Genomic DNA, 13,290 nt, shown 5'->3' with positions numbered 1-13,290 from the left:
GCTCACTACACTTTACAGGCAGTGGAAAGGTAATTATGGGTTAACTACGGTGACATTTCCACTGGGCAAGACTATTACAGTGGAAGTTCTCATAACCATGTTAGTTATGCTGAAACTACCCATACGTTTCTAAGGAACAAAGTCCACTACACTTTGCAGGCAGCAGAAAGGTAATTATGGGTTAACTATGGTGACATTTCCAGCAGTTGCCAGATCTACCATTATTGGGAAACAGATATTGCAGCTAACCATAAGGTAAGACTGTGGAAATTACAATTACATCAGGTTAATCACACTGAAAGTACTTGACTATATCATGGAAACGACAGGCTATTTACTCTGTAATTACCCAATACTTAGCAGTAATTCACTGCAATTCTACTACTACAACTTGTCTATATTACTAGAGTGTCATTTCTTTGCTATATTTCTTGACATTACCATGTAATTAATTGTTATTTCTGGGCTATTTCTCAACATTACTACACAATTGACCATTATTACTGGGCTATTTCTACACAATTAAAAGTTATTTCCTGGCTATATTTCTCCACATTACTATGAAATTGACCGTTATTTCTAGGCAATTTCTTGACATTACTACGCAATTAATCATTCTTTCTGGGTAATTTCTTGATATTATGACGTAATTAACGGCCTGGAAATTAAAGGGTTACCTAGCGTTCCAATGCAGCAGTCTCTGTACCTAAATTTTCTCACAGATTTTATTTTAATGACTATTTTTTTTGTTAATCCAGAGTAGAAATACCTCTCTCTCTGTTTTCTCTCTCTCTCTCTCTCTGTGGGGGTGGAGGCAACTGTTTGTCATACACTGGAGCACCATGCAGCACTCACAAACCCTGCTCTCGGTGACAAAGACAGGGAGAGCTAAAAGAGTGTGGCTCAATCTTTTTCACCTAAAAGCGGAAACGCAGAATATCCATTGAAACACTCAGTGAGTCCATCAAAACATTCAGAAATATGTACTCAGAGCAGGGGGCTATAGTGATCTGGGGGCCGCTTGCAAGCTACCACACAATAAAAACAAATATTGTCAATGATGCTGCTGATGTTTTCTTACTGATACAATATCTTTACAATATTCATCCCTTGTTGTGTGACATCAAATGCAAAAGTTTGCTTAATCTCGAACATTTGGTTTCTCTTTGCTCTCCTCTGTTGTCTGCCTCTTGTTGTCACTTAAAACATGCTGTGATGTCGCTCATAGGAGATGTCAGAAATAATCTAATTATGTATCAAACGGCCGACATGCTGTGTTCTGGGGAACTGTGTTTACTTGCGTAATATCACAGCTTGTGTTGCTCAGAAAATCTAATTAACCACTTGGCCTGATAACTTAAAGTCTCTTTATTTTCTTCCTTGGTTAATGATTAGGCTACTTTTGTAATGTGGCAAAAAACAGTTTTGAAATGTGGTGCCACATTGTGTCAAGTGTACATAAATAATGAGAATGACTCAGGGAAATATTCTGTCCCTGCAGGCCCTCAGTTTTTCGAGAAATAATATTACCCCTGATCAGGTTCTAAGTGATTCCCAGAGTGGGGGATGTGGCCCCCTGGTGGGCTGTGAAGGTACTGCAGGGCATATGTATGAAGTTTTCAGTGTTCAGCTTTGTAACCTGTTTGAAATGACTCATAAAGTAAAATTATATATTTTTATGTAATAACAAATAAAGCAGGTTGGTTGAATTTGTTCTTCATTAAAGACACTGTGTGAAAATTTCAAACTGACTTGTATTCTTTATGTTGCGTTCACATGGAAACAGGCAGATCAACGACAGCCGGGATAAACAAACAAGTGGTCCGTCAGAATGGCACGAGACAAAAACAATACACATGTGACAATATGTTGTCATGGCAATGTCGTATTGTTTACATCACCCACGTTTTAGCGGCCCTCTCTCGTCGACTAAAATGACATCCGGTTTGTTTGCCGTCTACCTGATTCCACGTGAATGCAGCATAAGTGTGACCCTCCATCCTTTCTCACACTAACACACCGGTGATGGTTATCAAACAGACGCCACCTCAGTCGTTTCTCCCTCAGCTGCTTCAGTGTCACTGGCAAGTCAGTGTTTGTGTGGTTACCTATGGTCACGCTGCCGCTGAACGTAAAAGATGGCACCAGCACTGACCTGTTGCCACTCCGACGGCCCGCCGGCGGGCCGTCGGGGGGGTTTTAATCAGGGAGGTGTCACAGAGGATGTCACCAGTCACTTGAAATAGTCATGCCACATATCGTTGGAAAGCTAAAACTCTTGTGATTAAAGATATGCCGACCATTCCTAAATATAATCATCACAGCAACACTCGAATCAGACTATAAACATGCTAACAAAGTTCGTAAAAAGCCGATATAACTCACGATTTGTGTCAGGGCAGGCTCAGGATCACAGGGTTTCCCCACAAACTTGGTGTCGTTACATTCAGAAAAGTCCAGTAAATCCAATCCAGTAAAGTATTTAGTCCAAAACACACGGTTGTACCGGTAGATAACCTCATCCCGCTGCTGCATCTTATGAAATTACGCATTGTATATCCAGTAAATCCGTTTATTTCTCCTCATAAGTCCGGCGTTTACATGAAAACAATGTTTATTTCACTTTACAAAATGGCGCTGCCCTCTGACCTTTCGAAATTTCAGCTCACTCGACCAATCACAAGCTCCCTCTCTCCGGCTGCCGCCTGCAATAGCGAATGAGTGGCTGTGTCTCATGAGGAACATCCCCTCCGACAGCGCTGAATGGCTTCAGCCAATAGAAACAGATCCCGATGACAACTGTAGCATTGAATAGCCAATGAAATTACGAAACGAACGATGTGCTGCATTCACGGTCCCTGGGAAAAGGCAGCACCGCCATTTTCATGCGTAACTTTGCAAAAGCTGCACTTTGGCGCATGTATTGTTTGTCAATGGCAACTTTAGGAAAACGCCTAGATATACACTTAGAAAAACATGTGTAAAATACTCATTTTTAGCAGGATTGTTATCAAATTTGAACTGGGGCCAGGTAAGGCTTCATGCTGTAGTCCCATTGTGTTTTCCAGCTAAAATTCTCAGCTACACTCATCTTCAGGCATCTGATTGCAACAAAAAAATTCAGGCGAGAATAAAAACATTCTAATTCAGTGTGCTCCCACTTAGATTACTCAATGATAGTAGCACTTATAGTGATTATTTCAGTTTGGGGAAAAACTTCAGAGTGATACCTTTCAAAAGAGACCAAGCCCATCCATATTCTCCAAACAGTTCAAGAACAGCATTCAATTTACTTTGGGTACGCCTTGGATAGGCGAATATTACAGAATTTATAGGAGTGACAACCAGTAATTACTAATTAATGAATGAAATAATTTCTTTGGTAATTGACAACATGGAATGTTACACATTGCGGCTTTAATCTCAGTTTTTTCATGTAGATATTGGGTGGGATTGTGATTTGCGTTAGTTACGTGTGGGCCTGTATGAATGGATACATCTACAGACCTGTGAGAGTCAGAATCTCTTGTGGCATGGAAGTCCACAGATACATTCAACCATCTAGCTGTGTCTTAAGTGTTGTTTTATAAAGACACAAGTTGTCTCATCTTTGTGCATGTGGATAACAACACTTTCCTCTTTTGAGCCGCACACAAGTGCATGAAATCCTCCTTGACTTCTCCTTCTTGCCAGAAGATTTTCAGATTCTTACTTTTTCTTTGAAGTGGACAGCAGCATGCTTGAGATTAAGAGTGGCTGATCTAGGCAGTATCATACAAGTGGCAGTGATATTAAGCACAATAACACAACCTCACAACTCCTTGTTGAGCTGCTTTAAGCCCCCACACTTGTTCTTGATGGCTACATTCAACCAGTTTTAAATCATCTTTGATTGTTGGTTTGTACCTGAGAATGTTCTTGTGTAATCTTTTCTATTCTTGTGTAGTTCAAGTATGCAAAGTATGATTAAAAGGACAAACTTGTTGTGTATGTGGTGTCCTGCCTCCTTATCTTCACCTTACATGCCACTGATTTACAGTCTGTGACAGAGCACATAAGAGGCTGTCTACAAGACGGGACAGAACCAGATCCACTTCTCTATGAAACTTGGGTCCCTTAAGGTGTGCAGCAAGGCCTTGCAGATCTTTTACTGCTGTGTCAAATGCAATATCCTTTGCTGCAGTTTGCTGGAGCAGCGGCGACAGAGACACAGAGGAAGTGAACAAAGTGATGAGAACGGCTGGCTCTGAGCCTTTGGACCTGGTTGGTGGAGAACATCTTGCAGCCCCTCCACCGCCTGCTGGTCGAGCAGCACAGCAGCCACACAACAGACGACTTCAGCTCTGCTGCAACAAGGAACACAACAGGAAGTTGTTCCTGCCAATGCTCTAAACAATGAATCTGGAATGGAAGCTGTGACGGGACAGATTTTTTTTTCTTGGAAAGGACAGAGAGCTCAGTTGGACTTCTTGTTCACAATGTCATGTGTTGCATCTGTTATAACCTCTCAGGGTTTGTGGCTCTCTCTCTTTCCGTGTGACTATTAAAGTTCAGTGAATATTCAGCTTGGTCTCTATTTTGTTATCTATAGGTCCTTTAGTTAGTCTTTTTATTTACTTTACAAAATGTTATTCTTTAATTGCAATGTGTCCGCAGCATCTACTGTATCTCCACTTTAAATAGTCCAAAACCAACCTCACATAGGCTGTGTGGTGAGAGGTGACAGCACCCTGCAGAGTGAGGCTGTACAGTGTATTCTTTGGACATCTATAGGCAGATTTATGCTGTTTTTGTTTTTTTGATATATTTATATTTTTTTCACACTCCCTGGTGGTAGTTTCTTCTTTTTTATATTTGTGGAAATGTAATCTCAGTGCACAAAGCAGAACGCAGTGATCTGGCATTTTTTTCTGTTGCACAGCCTTTTCTTTTCTTTTTCTTTACATTTTTTTTTTTTTTTTTTTACACTGTTACTGCTGCCAATCCAGCAGCTCACCCACTCAAAACAGACCGTTAGCTCATCACACTTTTGCTACATAATATTTTTTGGCTATTTTATCCGGTCAAGTCTCTGAAATCACACTTTTGTGAAATCACACAGCCCCTTACACATTTGTTCATCTTTCCACTTCACTTTAACAAGTACAGGTGATCGCGCACACATGTGCATAAGCCCTAACACAGAAACACATCCACACAAACAAACAGTAATGTATACAGATTAGAGCAGATTAATGAGCAACTCTTACAGTACCAGCTCTGCAAACCATGAAAGCCTTTTCTTTACTCAGGGATTCTCTTGGCAGCCATCTGAATGTAGGAGATATCTGAACTAAAAAAAAAAAAAAAGACACCCATGTTTGTGGACACTGTTAAGCCACAATAACACTCATCTGATCTGCCGGTGGAATGCACCAAACTGTTGCAAATCAAGCTCAAAAACCTGATTATTCTACAGTTTCTACACTGAATCAACAGGAGTGTTGGAGACAGACGCATTGAAAATAGTTCATCCAGTTTCATCAAACACTGTAAAACCACACAAAACATGTATCAACCAATAAGTATTTCAGCACCAGTTCTGAGAGCTGTCTCTACTAAACTCTGAGTAACCCAGGCAGCCGCCAACATCGTCCTTTTTCCTTTATAAAGTTTTATGCAAATATTCTACTGGTTGTTTATTACCAGAATGGCTTTTATTTTTACCTGTATTTATACATAATAAGTTGTTGGATTTTTTTGTAAGTAACCTATATTTTGGGGGCTTTTTTGAGGAAATGGGGAGGCAGAGGGGCGGGGGATATAATGCAGGAGCTGAGCTAAACACCACCCCACATAATAAGTTGTTTAATATCAACATTATTATGTGCATATGTACCAGAGTGTGACCTATGACTATGATAAATCAGAAATAAATAGGAATTAATAGGGAACAGTGGGAATAGAGCTCACACTCTTGCAGGAAGTGGATCATGGGGACCAGTCCACAGGGGAAAGGTGGTTCTGTTTGGATGAAACTTCTCCCAGAGCCAAAAGTGGAGCCTGAGGGTGGGAAATGTTTTCATAAGAGGGAAACTTGTGATCCGATAATTTGATCGGAGATTGTGCTGTGTTCATGTTAGAGATGATGAAGCTGGAGGTTCTCAGACACCTCACTGTTGCACTGGTGAAATTAGTGGGGCAGGAATGTACACTATACTGAATTTACCATGCGCGTCATCAGTACATCAGTACGATGACAATGAGATAGAAAAAAGGGGGGGCAACCGCCATTCCGACATCCCACCAGTCCAACATAGGCCTCCACTTGTCTAAATGGCAACACTTAATTTTCTATCAAATGTCCCATCATTACGACAATTTTCTTTTTTTTTTTTTTTACACATCCTGCCTTTCCGACAATTCCTTTAACTCATTGAGTGCCGCGCTCCTTTCCAAAGTTTTAGTCAAGTGTACCGGCAATTTAGACAAAACACTCATTTGAAAGGTGAAACTTTATGCTTCAAATGGCCACAAACCATTTGTTTCTACGTGCCTCCGTTCCTGAGAAAACTCAAGCTAAACATGGCTGGGTTTCACCAAAATCCCTGCTTTTTTTCTAGAAAAGGAGATACAGCGTCTTTTATGCACTGAAGAGTGGTGTCAGAAGCTGGGGCCCACGTTACAGCAAATGATGCCAAAGAAGGTAAAGAAAAATGGCCAAGAAGAACCAGATGGGGGGCCAAGCGGAGCATGTGCTCCAGACACCAGGACGGACGCAGAGACAGAAGACAAGCTTGATGAACTTAGCAGGTCTGGTGAAATCACTCATGCAAGCACAGTCGGAGAGAGACCAGCAAAGAGAGAAAGAGTCCTCTCGTCAAGATCAAAGATGGAGACACATGCAGTATCAAGTCTCCCAAATGCAGCAACAAGTGAACATGATGACAGAAGAACAAAGAACAGAGCAGGACACTATGGATGAGAACCACCGTCCACAAAGAGATGATGATAATGGTCGTGACAACAATGATGGGGATTTTGATGACCCAGATGAGATGATGAGCCAGACAAGTTGGGATTCCAGACAACGGAGGGTTACTGCACTCTGCTTCTTTTCCCCTGTACTCCAGTTACTGCGCTCTATTACACACCGCTAGCCAGTTACGGTAGCTAGCTAACGTTAGCTTCGGCAGGTTAGCACCAGCACAGGGACGGTTCGGACCCCCCCCCCCCCGAAACACCGCTGTTCGGACCCTCGGACCCCCCCCCCCCAGCTATCCATGGTGCTGAACCGGTGACGTTGTTTACACTGTGCGCCTGTCTGTGAAACGTGCGCTGCTCAGGGACTGGGCAGATCTGTCCCACTTGCTTTCTCCCCCACTCCGTTATGATCTACCGTCCCACAGAGTAGAAGAAATACCGGTAGGCTACACTTTTTTTTCCCTCCCCGCTCCGCTCAGTGCGGCTGAACCCGGCTTGTATGAGGCTTGAGCCCCCTGTAAAACCATGTAATGTCACCACCAGAGCACAGAATGCAGGGGGGGTCCTCAGAGAGCTACCTTTCTTTGGGGTTGACTGGGAAGCAGGGCCAGTTAAACCTCAAAAATCAAAAGCACAAAGAAGACAGGAGAAGCTAAAGGGTTCATTTAGACAAGGAGCACAAAGCTCTCCTAAACCACCTGAACTGCTTGATGTTGAGTTTCCCCCAGATCTGAGCGCACTGCAAAAACGAGATGCTACACTGAAGCAGTGGTTTGAAAAGGTGACAGAGGTGGAGGGTGTTCGGGCAAAAGGCCTCCCCAGGAAACAGACACCATATTTATAGTTCCGGGGGCATCCAAGTGGTGATTGGTGGGGGTGTTGGAGATGGTGTAGTCCAGGGCTATTCAACTTCAATAGCAAGTGGGCCAAATATGAAAATCACTGGGGGTTCGTGGGCCGCACAGAATACTTGTCAACTAATGGCTAAAAAATAACTCTTTTTTTTTTTTTTTAATTAAATTTTTCATAAGTACATATAGACAAAAACGCAGACACCACACAGCAACAATAACAACAACAAAACAAAACAAAACAACAATAACGACAACAAAACCTAGACATTTCTCCACAACATCACAGAAAAGGGAGGATATACAGTGCATACAAAGTCAAATTTCAAAACAAAAAAGGTACACAAAACAAAAGAGAGAACACAAGGTCCTTCAAAATACAATCTGCAATGTCAACAGGCACCTCCGCACCTGATCCCAGATGACCCCGGTCCCAGACCCAGTGTCATTCAATGTATCTGCCACCCGCTCCATACCTAGGAGGTTCAAAAATTCAGAAACCCATTCCTCCAATGAAAAACATCCTGGTCTATGAATTTTACAGTTTGTCAAAATCATTCGCTTCACAGCCAAGAAGGCCAAACCAGTTATCCTCCTTTGTTCCTTTGTTTTCAGCTGAGCATCTCTGTGTCCCAACAGACACACAGCTGGACATGGTGTAAGCTCAACATTAATAAATCTTGAAATTAATTTACAGACTTCTGTCCAAAAACAGTTAATTATAGGACATTGCCACAACATATGAACCAGCGTTCCAACCTGTCCGCAGTTACGCCAACAAAGGTTCGAAACACTGGGATCTATCTTTTTAAGTCGAGAGGGAGTGATGTATGCTCTATGGAGAATTTTCAATTGGATTACTCTACCTCTGACTGACTTTGAAATGGCTTTGATGTCACGCCAGATGTTATCCCACTCTGCAAATGTGAATTGGACCCCCAAATCAAGTTCCCATTGAGACTGAGTTTTTATGTTAGGGTTTGTAGAGGAGTGTAGCAAAAGATTATATAAACCTGAGACTACTCCTCTACTTGATATTAACCCATTTAATCCCATCGGTCACAAAAGTGACCGTAAAAAATATTTCCAGTTGAAAGGCCCTAAAAATGTTAGTAAATGGAGTATTAACATATTTCCAAAAAATACTGAAGCAAGAAACCCTTCTGATCACATATGTGCAGTTTCACATGTTTAGTGTAAATTGTCACATGATCAGAGCTGATTACTTCCTGGTTGCACCATCCGAGGAAGATGGCTGCATCAAAGCCTCAACAAAGAAGGTCAGTAAAGAAGGTTGACATAAAGATAAGAGAAAGATTTTTGGCACACATCATCTTTAAGGTGTCTAGTATTGATATATGCATCTACAATCACTCAACTGTGTTTAGTGTGGTCACAGCATGAGTAAAATTGTTGACGGCAACAATAGTGACCGGTGGGATAACACAGTGTAAGTAGCTAACTTTCTACTTTTTAAAAACTTTCTTTTTTTATTATTATTATTTAAATTTGAATCAAACACAGTATATGTTGGACCTTACAGACCCTAAAGCATTTCAGTTAACCTATCTCTCAAAGTGAAATAGATGTTGTCCCCAGTGACTGTGATATGGACTATAAGGGCGAGACTGGCCAATTGCCAGCCAGGCTCTTGAATGAAAGTTAGGCAAAAAGATTATGTAAGAAACAATGTTATTAGGGATGATAACTTCCCTCTCACCACCCCACTTCCACCCACTGTTGGTGAAGAGGCAAATCCCTATACCCACATGAGCAGCTATGGGCAAACCTTCCCACAAAGGGCCGCGCGGCTGCAGGTTTCTGTTCCAACCAAGCAGCAGGTGCAGGTTGCAGGTGGTCAAAAATAAAATCTAAACATTCAAACAACCTTCATAAGGTGTCATATCTTAATCAGGTCCAAGAAGTGGTGGGGGCCCACCTTTACATGGTCCCTCAATGCACTCATAAGCAGCCACCTCTTCTACAGAGATGTTGTAGGAAGGAGGTCTCATACATGGGTCAGTGACAAATAAGGGTTGGCAAGATGAGCAATTCATGGATTTTCTTAAAAAAACTATTTTAAAAGCTTGCATCAAATTTGTTAAAATGTGTACTATTTTGTAGTCATGTTGGTTTTATGTCTTTTGAAATTACATTTGAACCTGAACAAAAGTAAGACTGAGGTTATGCAGGTTATTCTGAGTGACCCCTAGGTCAATAAGTCAATATTGCACTAAAAATGTACATTTACAATGGTAAAATGAAAAGTACACTAAAGCAATATTGCACTAACTGTAACACACTGTAAATCCAATAACAAAGTTACAATATGCATGTCTTAAATTTTTCACAAAAGTGACAATGGCAATGTTGATAGGCGTCTTTTCGTTTTTGCTTTTAGTCGTTCTACATGTTTTTGATATGTAAAATAGCCACACTAACATGTGATAAAGCACACAAGCATCTGTTATGTATGCTGGCACTGGTAACAGTAAAAAAAGAGTTCTGTAGTACAGCCCAGTTAAAATTGGGCTGGAATATAAGCAATTTGATAGCTATGATGGATATGTAAAATTAGTATACATATTATCCCACCGGTCACAATTGTGACCGACTATAAAACACACTTTTTCTCCTATTTTTCCATGAAAATTAAAAAAAATAATGATTGATTATTTCAAAGAGTTGCTAATGGCACATGGTTTGGATATTTTCATGTCTGGGAAAAATTTGGGATTAAATGGGTTAAGGCTCTAAGTTTTTTATCAATCTCATAATTATAATCGAAATATTCCTTGGGGATTTTGGAAATAATTGATTTTAACTGGACATACTGGAAAAAACAATTTTTGTTTAAATCATATTTTTTTCTGAGTTCCTCAAACGGGAGAATTTCTTTATTCTCTACAATTTGAGAAATGTCAGTAATGTTGAGATTATACCATACTGCATTAAACAATGGATTCCCAGCTGCCTTAAAGGCAGTATTATACCATATTGGGGAGGATGGCAGAGCTGATCTTGTGATGTCTATTCTTTTCTGAATCTCTTTGCCTATGCTACATGAAAACTTAATAATGCAATTATCAATTTTTTTAGGTGGAATAGGAGTATACCAAAGTGAAGACAGTGATGTAAATTTGAACTTCCCTTTTACTAGCTGATCTTCCAACCAATCCCAACTTCCTCTATCTCTACTCTTTCTATAGCCCCAAGTAAGTGAATACCTGGCATTAAATGCAAGATAGTACAAATACACGTCTGGGATTCCCAGCCCCCCTTTGTCTCTTGGCAGAGATAATTTTTTCTGGTTAATTCTGGGCTTCTTGTTGTTCCATAGAAAAGAGGAGAACATTGTGTTGACATTATCAAACCAAGATTTTTGAATAAACATAGGAAGGGAGGAGATTAAAAAAGTCAGTCTTGGGAGAACGTTCATCTTCAGTACTTCTGCCCTTCCCCATAAAGACAAAGGGAGAGCAGACCACCTTTTAAGGTCCTCTTTAATGGTACCTATTAAAGGTTTTGCATTTAAATCAAATAAATCGTTGATCGGTGATCTAATTTTCACTCCCAAATATGTCATGCCTTCTGATTTCCAAACAAAAGGAGCAGGACCAAGATCAGTAACATGTGTAAAGAGGTTTAACGGTATGGCTTCGCTTTTGGACCAATTTATTTTGTAGCCTGAAAGGCTACCAAAAGAGTTTATAATTTCTAAAACTCTTGATATAGAGTGTGATGGTTCAGATAAAGTCAACAAAATATCGTCCGCATACATATTTAACTTAAAATCATGATCATTAATTGAAATACCTTTGATTTCTTTATCTTGTCGGATTGCACATGCTAATGGTTCTAAGGATAAAATGAAAAGTAGAGGGGATAAAGGACACCCTTGTCTAGTAGAACGAAAAAGTTGAAAGGGAGCTGAGATGATGCCGTTACTCTTTACTGTTGAGACAGGTTTTTGGTAGAGTGCTTTGATCCACTGAAGACACTTTGGACCAAAGCCGTATCTACCCAGAGTATCAAACAAGTAAGGCCACTCAATGCGATCAAACGCTTTTTCAGCATCCAGTGATACTGCGATCGCTGGATGCTGAAGCTGGCTAGCCATTTGCATGATTTGTAGGAAAATAAGTAAGTAATTAAAAAATAACTCTTGATAATAGAGAACGAATGACACATACAGTATCCATTTTTTCCCCCACTTTAATACTTTCACAAAAGGGCTTTTATAACCAAGGTCCATATTTATATGAATGCTACATTCAAGATTAACAAAACAAAGCCATCTGACCATAGATGGGACTGTTCACAGACAAAATAATTAACATAAAACTGAACTGTTTTCACAGAGACTGATATTGGTTTTTAACATGTTTTGACCAAAAGTTCTCCCTCAGACTGCAAGTGCTATTTTAACACAAAGTAATTGCACATTAATAATTTAAATCTGAGAGATGCTGTCATAGAATACATTACCATTAGCATCACACTGCTGTCATTCTGAGCTTTTTCAGGTTAATGTGAAAAATTGCACTGCCTTGACTTTGCTATTTCAACATAGTTTGGCTCATATGTAGTCAGGGCAATCCTCAGACACCCATGCAACTTTTCATTGGTCATGGAGCAACGTGCCCTTGTTTTTATGGCATTCATATGAGTATTGGTTCACATGGTTAGACCAAAAGCTCTCTGCACCCTCAGACTGCAAGTGCTGTTTTGAAGCAAAGGAGGATTGCACATCAACCATTTCCAACTGAAAGATGCTCTCATCAATAGAAGACATTACCTCTTTTACTTTTGCACAAAAGTCTGGTTTGATAGAAAAGGGGTCACGAGCAAAGTGCAATACCTCAATGGGAATGTTGAACCCTTGGAATCTCTCAGTAAAGTTCTCAGTCAGTTTTGTCATGAAATCTGTCATGACGGGCGTTATCCGTGCCTCAGGTGCTGTGTTCATGAATCCACGCAGTCGTGGAAAGTGCAGCAGTCCTGTTGCTGATAAGTCTGTTGTGAAAATGGTTAGCTTTGTTTTGAAAGCACAAAGCTTCTCAACCAAATCAGCAATAGACTTTTCTCGTCCCTGCAGTTCAAGATTCAGGGTGTTCAAGTGTTTGAAAATGTCACACAGAAAGTACACTTCTGCCATGAACTGTTCATCAAGCATGCACTCCAGGAGGTTTGCTACCCATTTGTGTTTACACACGCGAAGGAAAGACACAATCTCCTGGTGGAGCTCACAGAAACGGTCCAAAACATTCCCCTTGCTAAGCCACCTGACATCGTTATGAACAAGCAAGTCCGTGTGTTCCGCAAACATGTCGGCAAGCATCATACGGAAAAGGCGGTGTTGTAGGCTGGAGGTTGAGCGGATGAAATTCACAATATTCATGACAGTGTCCATGGTGTTTTTCAGATCACCGCTCAACTTTGCACACAACACAGACTGATGGATGATGCAGTAAAA

The sequence above is a fragment of the Trachurus japonicus genome, chromosome 17 (genome assembly GCF_045865225.1).
Source record: "Trachurus japonicus isolate A0001 chromosome 17, Traja_1.0".
Lineage (NCBI taxonomy): Eukaryota > Metazoa > Chordata > Actinopteri > Carangiformes > Carangidae > Trachurus > Trachurus japonicus.
This window is presented reverse-complemented; position numbering follows the sequence as displayed.